The sequence below is a fragment of the Xiphophorus couchianus genome, chromosome 5 (genome assembly GCF_001444195.1).
Source record: "Xiphophorus couchianus chromosome 5, X_couchianus-1.0, whole genome shotgun sequence".
NCBI classification, from domain to species: Eukaryota; Metazoa; Chordata; class Actinopteri; order Cyprinodontiformes; family Poeciliidae; genus Xiphophorus; species Xiphophorus couchianus.
The window spans coordinates 22,732,137-22,741,407 of NC_040232.1; positions in this window are offsets into that span (position 1 = coordinate 22,732,137).

A 9,271-nucleotide genomic window follows, 5' to 3' on the forward strand; every position below is an offset into this window, starting at 1 on the left:
TTTTGTTGCTTCTGACTGTGAAGCCTGGTGGATTTTCTAATACCCCAGTTACTTCCAAATTGCTCAAATAACACTTCATTTCACAACATTGTGGTCACTGCTGTCAGGAAAATGTAATGAGATTTATCGAGTGCAGGACCCCTTGAAACATTCACTTATGCACATTAGATGGTATACAGGAATGAAGTTAGCTGTGTCTGCTTAACAACAAACAAAGAAAGTAAAGTTGAGATTTTGGGAGAAAAATCTCAACTTTATTTTGCCCTGTGTGCGAGTGCGGAAAGGAAGAGAGGAGGAATGAGGAGGTCTCCTTCCTCCTCAGCCTCAGAACGAGTCAAGTGACTATGCTGCCGTTATTTGTTATAAAAATGATACATATATGTCAAATAAGAATGAAAAGAAATTTGATTTTGTAATTTAATGCCTTTAAATTGGGCCTCTGTCATCACGTGGCTCCCTCAGTTAACCCTTTAACAACTCTGGACTGAGAAGTAGCTTGTATAATGAAACTGTGAATCAGAAGATTCGCAGTTTCACCAGGTGTTTGCTAATTTCTGCTGGCTAGTCTGAAGGAGCCGAGTGGGAGAGCTGTGACAGGAGCTTCTGTCTGTTTTGTGACTTGGGAGCTCAGAAAATACAGTTCAGAGGAGGAGCTACATCTTGAAGGCGGAGCTACATCCATCTAGGTGTTTTGCACAGCTGAATGGTTGCCACGGGAGATTAAAAATTTCTCAAATATGCATGAAAGAATCAAGGCAACATTCCAGGTATGTTTTTTTAAATGATGGAATGACATTATAACATGATATAAAGAAAAAAAAGTCAGTTTTACTTAATACTGCCCCTTTAAAGAATTGATTTGGTTCCACTCTAAATAGTGCATTTGTATTGGGAATTCACAGAGTTCAACTGTGACAGGAAGAAGTTCTGCCTTGACAGCACTCTCACATTTCAGCTTCTGTATTTCTTTGATATGTCCCAATAGATGTTAGATAATTATTAGCTGTGTGAGTAAAAGCAACTTATTAAAATTTACAGTGCAGAACAGAATGGGGGGCGAGGGGGATCCTGAGTTTTTATTTACTCTGTTAATAATAAAGGTTTGGCAAACTATTTCAGCGCTCTTTTAATAAAGTGTTCAACCACATTCCTATCCTGTGTAGAAAAACTTTCTGAGCATCTCTGAGGATCTGCTTCTGGTTTTCCAATACATCTCTGCTTAGCGTGCGCCTGCTACACAAATCCCTGGTGAAGGAAGTCATGGCTGGCCTGGATCGCAAAACAGACAAACAGCGTATGAGTATGTGGGCCAAAACTGGAGCAAAGCAGACAGTGTGATGTGAGTAGGAATCATTTCAAACACAGAACATGTTCCTTCATTACTCGCACAGGAGGAATAAATGCACAAACATTGTCAGGGAGGTTTGAACCTCTCTGTGTATTTGTTGCAGATCCTTGGCAAGAACCTCCAGGGCTTGGTGGGGTTTTGTGTGTGAGTGGGTGTGTGTGCACTTTAGCATGCTATATAAATATTGTAGAGTCTTCTTAACTACCCTCTTGGCAACTGAAAGTGAATAATGCATTGTGGAGATGCAGGGAAAATTGTGTTTTATTATGGATTTGAAGTATAATCTAAGTTGTTTGCCTCTGAAGGAGTTCACGAGGGGAAATGCTGCAACTTACTGAGGATCATTTTCTGGGCCTTCCTGCATTTCTGTCTTTTGATATATATTTAATAATGCAGTGCACCTGTCTCGTTAATCACAAACTCCCACGAACAAAAAGGAAAATTCTCCTCCTCAGCCTCAGAACAAGCACGCGTCGAAAAGTTTAAGAGCTCTGATCAAAACCAAAGCAGTGTTGCTTTTTGTTGCCTTTCAGAAATGTTATTCCTTTTATGGTGGTCTCCATGGTGATATAAAATTTTTTCCCTCCATCACAATGGGTCAGATGAAGTAAAAAAAAAAAATAGAGCAGAATCACAGGAGTGTGAATCTATCCTTCCTGAAATAAAAATAAAGCAAAAATAATTTTTTTTTAAAAAGCCTACAGAACATTGTTGACGTCTGTGGATGTTTTGGAAATAAATAATCTGTGCTCATATCACAAAACATACACAGAATCAGGCACTTTGCTTTTTTTCTTCTTCATGTCCAAATATTACTGAGTAATTGACAGAAATATATACAGGCTTATTTATCCATTCAAGTAATTTAGTTATCTACTCTCCCACAATTTATTTATTATCCTACTGTATCCAATTTCCAAACAAAATACACAATCGCACACGCACGCACACACACCCGTGCACCCCCCCCCCCCCCCCACACACACACACACACAATTCACATGAAAAGCATGAAAACAGTTTCTCCTCAAACTCATCAGAGGGGAAAATGAGTGTTGAGGGGACAGTAAGTGTTAAATAGAGGCAGAAATAGTGCATGTAACTTGAAATAGACTGGGCTCTGTTGAGGAAATGGTGCTGAGGGGCCTGGTGCTCTCTCTCTCTCTCTCTCTTTCTCCCTCTGTCTCTCTCTCTCTCTTTCTCCCTCTGTCTCTCTCTCTCTCTTTCTCCCTCTGTCTCTCTCTCTCTCTTTCTCCCTCTGTCTCTCTCTCTCTCTTTCTCCCTCTATCTCTCTCGATGTGCAGCCTCTTTCATCTGGGAAACAAATGTCTGGGATCTAAAGGCTTTCCCATAGTTGTTATGCTAACCTTGGAGAGAGAAGCCACTCCATTAGCATTTGAAGGAGCTAAATATTAGCTAAGAAAGAGAGCAATCCCATTTAAAAGCATGAGAAAAAGTCCACAGTCTTTGGTACCTAACCATCTGTGCTGGCTCCTCTCCCCACACGGCTCGGTGAACGGCCCGGAGCCCAGCCCAGCACTGCTGCATACCTTTCTACTCGGTGTTGTGCTTTAGAGAATGAGCCTCTCTGAGGCCACAACTATTCACTCAGATAGGATTCAGCTCTTCGCTCCTTCCAAATAAGATCAAGCTGGTCGTTTTCTGTGCGCTTCCAAGAAGAAGATTTCCTGAGATTCCTGAGTGATTTTGTGTGGAGGCTCTACTCACTACCTGTGTGGACTGTCTGCGGTATAAACACAGGACAACTTTGATAAAAAAAAATATATATATATACATATCATTTGAGTAGATCCTAAATTAGGCTGACTTAAAAATTCACAATTTAAAATACATCACAAGTCCCACCGTGCATTCAATCCATAAGACAAGAAGCTCTGCAGTTGGCAGGAAACATGTGAAATATGTTAGGTGTGTAAAACAGTTTGGTCAATTTTTCCAATAGATTTTATGGTTTGCAACTAATGATAGGCTTGCATTGACTGGAATCAATTGATGTCCTTCAGCTGAACTTTCATTAGGATTACAGTCCTCATTACCATTTCTTTGTGTTTGTTTTTGCAATCATTAACTTTTCTTTTCACTTGGAGTCACATTTTCAAAATTCCTAACAAAATATTCCCATCAGCCTTTGAGGAGCATGCCATTTCATGTGATTTTCACCCAATGTGCAGTTAGTAAGCAAGGTTCTAAACGGCCAACATTCCCTTAAAAGACAAGTCAAACTTTAACCCAGAATGGTCTTTTATAGATGCCTTCATACAGAACAACAGAAGAGCCCAAGTCAGTTGTGTTGAATCATTAGCTGTGTTACTAATGACTACAGAATTCCACAATTTGATATTAGAAAAATAAATTTGCCTAATGGAAAAACACCAATTTAAAAAAAACGACTCGTTTTTTGACGAAAAAGCCCAAAAAACATTTGCTGCTAGAATGAGGTGATTTCTTTGGCCATTTATTTTTGCAAAACTTCAATAACTATAAAAAAAACTTGATGATAAAAACTTTTTATCATCACACGAGTCACATGATCAAGAACCAGATGTTGCAACTGGTGCAAAACCACGAAGAAGAAGACGACAGGATGTAGCAGGAGGATGACAGCGAGGCAGGTTTTCATTGACTTATCAGGTGAACAAACGTATTCAGATACAAATAAGTTGCGTTTCTTATTCACTGGAAACACGGAAATTGCAATGTTGTGCTTTTTTGACATCAGCAGAATCTCAGCAAAGTTTTGCACACATTTGTAACGGAAATGGAGCTACTGACTTCCTCGTTCTGAGAAATTACATGGCAACGATGTTATTCCCGCATCAAAAACATACCTGAAGTGTTGCCTTGATTCTTTCATGTAAGTTTGAGGAATACCATGGCAACCATTTACCTGTGCCAAAATGCCTGGCTGTGCAAAACGCCTCACAGAGCAGCCAGCCCTCCTCTGCAGCTCGCCTCAGCTCCTTCAGACTAGCCAGCAGCAATTAGCAAACGCCTGGTGGAACTGCTCATCTGCTGAGCTCATTACAGGAGCTACTTCTCACAGCAACGCTGGTAAAAATCTTGTTAAAGGGTTAATATAAATCAAAAAATCAAATCAAATTTTATTTGTATAGCACATTTCAGCAGCAAGGCATTTCAAAGTGCTTCACATCATATCAAACACAGAAACACAATGCAACATAGAATCAACAATCAAAACACAACATTAAGTCAGGTTCCATCAGTAAATTTGTAATTGATTAAGTTTCAAATACAACCCTAAACAGGTGGGTTTTTAGTCGGGTTTGCATCCATAGAAGGTTTACCTGTTACACTCCTACTGTGTTATATGGAACAAAATACCTGTTGCTATTTTTATTCCCACTCAAACTCACAATCACACAGTTTAAAACGATGTAGATGCATTTTAATGGGCTTCTGGCACAAGGCTTCGTACACCTCTTTCACGGAATTTCGAGTTGGGACTCCGCCGTCCCTCACGGATTTTTGTGCAATTCTATGGTACCTGTTAATGTCTAGAATTTACAGGGTTTGTGTTACCCTGTAAATATAGGAGCCATGTTGCGATGACTTTCTGAAGGTGGAGTTTCAGAAAGAAAATGAGTTTTTAAAGAGACAGAGGCCCAGTATCAATACATTAAGTTGCAAAGTCAAATTTCTTTTAATTCATATTTGATATATACAGCATTTTTGTAACACAGTTACTGAATTGTGCTGTAAAATGGTAACATGTGCCTGGAAAATAGACAATACTGCCACCATAATATCTTAGAAAAGGTAAGTCTGGATGTATATGTCAGCGTACGTATGCACTTGTAATCATCATTTAATATTTCTCATTAATCAATCTTTGAGAGACTAAATTAAAAAAAAATTGGCCTTAGTGATAACAAAGCATCGAAAGCTGCTAAAATTAATATTTATATTGAAAGCACGTCACAAGCAAAATGTTTATCCTAAATCCATGAACTTTATGGGGCAGTGACCCTTCAACTGCAAAATGTAAAAACAGAAATGTGTGGGGGTGAATACACTTGATCTGCCTGTTCAATTCTCATGCTAATGGAGAAGTTGGTCCCAACATTCTTGGCATTTTTTTCTCAGAAGTGTCACTGGAGCCAGCAAAGCTGGTGATCAAGATTGGACACAATGAACCGGCTGCCTGGTAAGAGACACATGTAGACATCTCTACGTTCAGAGAGCAAGTAGAGAAAAATAGCCCACACACTGTTCATGGAACTACAGCAGAAGGAAGGCCTTCTGGTAAAAACATTTTGAGTTCTTTTTAGCTTTTGGTTTTAGTTCCTGAATATGAGAACATTAATTTAATATGAATTGCAGAGCTGGAGGAATGGCTCACGTGACAGGACTATAACGTCCAACCCAGACAGTAGCTGCGTTTCCATTATAAATCTGGACATATCTTTGTCAATATTCTTGCTCATGTCGAAAAACCACAATTTTGCATTTGCAGTGTTTCCATGAAATAAGAAATTAAATTTTACAAAAAGCACGTGAATGAGCTTGTTGACTCGATAAGTCATTAAAAATCATGATAGCGATGGATGTAAACTGCTACGTGACATATATTCATAGTTCAGCCATGGTGCCAACGCTCATCATCTATTAGCCATCAGAGGAGACGTCGCTGTCTTATTCAGGCATTGGAGCGACAAGCTCAGCGGCATTTAGGGGAAATTGTAATCGGTGATTTTAAGGGAGAGCAATGGATTCAACACTTAAGAATCACAGTTCTGGTGGAGCCAGCTGCACATTGTCCAAAAAAGCACAAAACATAGCAAAACAGAGCAAAAAAAAAAAAAAAGCCATCATCCTATTACTTCCTGTCACCTTCTTTGTCGTTTTCTCCCATAGTAACGACCAGTTGTTGATCATGTGACTCTTATGACGCAAAAAATGTTTCCATTGCAGTTTTACAAAATGTCTATTTCACGACAGCCAAATACCACCTCATCCTAACGCAAAAACTTTGAACGAAAACTGCTGTTTCTAAATTCCTGTGTTTCCATGTAGCAAATTTATTTTGTAGTTTCATGACTACTGAAAACCCAGCTACCCTCACGTTAACAAATGTTCAGTCAATTATATGAGTATTAAGATGTCGATTTCTTAGCTTATGCGCGATTTGAATTTTCACATTGTTTTCCGCTGCGTTTCAAGCGTTTGCGCTAAATATGGATTAGTGTGGACAAGCGAAGCGTTTCTGGTGGAAGATAAAAGTGAAAGACTCCTTGTTTCCCTCTGGATGTGCTCCTCTGTCTCTTCATCTTGTCTGTGAAAAACATTCCAGCTCTGAGTCTGTCGTTGGATCATGGCGATGCCAGGCCTGCGCTGGCGTCCAGGGTCGCTGACAAGAAAGACAAGGAGCAGATGGTGGTCTTTGTCCTTCCTCCTCTTTTCAGCCTCCTCGCGAGCTTCACTTTCCCTCTCAGTGTTTCTCTCCCTCTATTTTTTTTTTGTACCACAGCAGCACTGCAGACATCTGAATAGGCACTAACCATTGCTATGTAAGCAGCCTCGTAAGTACGGACCTCCGCGACCAGATGGTGAGATTATTTGGAGCAATTAATTCTTTGAGAGAATCAGTGGGAACATGTTTGCGGCAGAGCTTTGGGGGCGCGTGGTCGAATGTGTTGAAAGACATTCCTCCTTAAAATTCTTCTAGATAAAAAAAAAAAAAGTTTAGTGGGGGGTTAGAAGCTGGGGGCTGGGGGGAAGCTGCGGTGGGAGGCTTCAGGAAGGGCGCAGTGAAAGGAAGGGCTTTTATTCTGACAAGAAAGCCCATGCAGATTATGAGGCTGGCTATGGGAACTTTTCCCACTGAAAAGGGACCAAAGGGTCTACGATGGAATTTTTCGTTCCACAGGGAAAAAATAAACAGGAAAACATTTCTCTTATTAAAGGATGTAGATTAATATGGTTTTGTTTTTTTAATGTCTCAAATAGAATCTATTCATTGATGTTTTAAGAACCAAATTTAGAATGAAGATCACTTGTAGAGTATTAAAAAAACATATAAAAATGCTACACTGATCCTAAAGTGTTCATTTGTCTGATAAATCCGATGCTTCCTTGAGACATCAGTTTGATGTGCCAAAGATAAGAATGCTAACAGAATAGCTGAATGCCGTCACCACAGAGCTCCCACTGACCCTGCAGGTCAAAGGTCAAGTCCCTGATTAACTCGGACACCACTGCTGTCATCTGTTCATCCTAAAGACACTTCGGTTGTAGAGTATGAACCTTTTATTCTCATCCACCACTTTCATTCTTATAAGACATCCTTCATCAAGTCTGTCTCAGTTAAGCCTAGTGCAAACACTTCATGGAAAGTAATGTGTCCCTCTCCTTCAAACGTATCGTTCATATTGAAATCCCAGTTTTGATATATTTTCTCACGATTCTTCTGACGACTCACAAAGAGCTGATCAGTTGATGTCGGCGTGCCACTTCTGTCTGGTGAATCAGATCCAACAAACTACGCAATCCTGGATGTGGAAGTCGGCCTCCAGCGCTCGACACCCACTTGTATCTACTTTTGAGACTCTTATTTTGAAATCGCAAAAAGGAGTAGTTCCTGCTTTTGGCGTTGGATTTAACTGCTTGAAAGCTCGAGTTACGAAAATGTTTCTAGCTAACACATTGTAGTCAAATAAATTTGTACTTGAGTGATTATTATCTACTTCAACATAAATCTGTTCCCAAATATTCTATGATGCTTATGAGTGATTTCTTGACCAGCTTTCTTGAAAGTAAATGGGCAGTCTTTTGTGGTTCAAATTTGTGGCTGTTTTAAATAACTAAAACAGCCTGGAATGTCGAGTTTACCCTTTAAATAGGACAAAATAACCAGAATTGCACCTTCATGTTTTGAAGATTGGAAGATTGAACTGAAGAAATGGTATCCTAGGATATTTAGCTGCATCATCAACTCCCCTCCTACAGACAAATGTGAAAAATGTCCTTTAATTAGACACTGACCGTTTCCTTCCTTTATAAAGCGCTGAGAGCAAGTTCTGGTTTAGAATGTGGTCAGGCATAAAAAAAAAAAACAGGATGTCATGCACTATTAAATTATTACCAGTGTTAAAACATAACTCTGGATGTGTTTCAGTAATAAAAAAATAAAGAAAAAGAAGGAAAAAAATTACAATTGAAAATCTACGCTTCTCTTAAACTTTGGTCTAAACCTAAATGTATTCCATCAAAGCATCGTCACCAAAGGTAGAGAGTGTTCAGCTGACGGTAAAATCAATCAGATGCTGCTACTGATAACTGGTAGCATGCTATGTTGGAGACGCACCTGAAACAGGCCAGAAGTTTAGCTTCTGATGCTAACAGAGGAAACAACAAGCAGGGCAGCAGCTGTACAACAGGATGCAACAAAGCTGCACCTGTTGTCACTCCTGTACACACTCCAGCACAGAGAGCGTACACCTACACACACACTCGCACCCCCCCTCCCCCCTCCACACACACACTCAATACAACACATTTGTTCGGCTAGGTCTCTCCACAGTTTTTAGTACAAACAGGACGGAGCAGAAGTGCGTAAGCATCCAAAACGCCAGGTCAGGAGCGTTTGAAGTGACCACGGTGGGAAATGAGGAAGTGAAAGCAGCAGCTGGGGGACTAGTGAAAAAAAAAACGAAAAAAAAAAAAAAGCTCCCGTTGGGTGCGACAAGACAGCGGTGAATAATGCTTCCAAACTTGACTGAACTGCTGGTGACCTAAATGAGTGTGGCCCAGAACACAGCTCCTACTTTTAGCGCACTTAATATGAAAATAGATCATCGCCACTAAACTCACCACCACAGGTGGAGTGGCACACGGTCCACCTGGGAGGGAGGTTCACTGGTTTTTCTTCTAACGCAACATTTC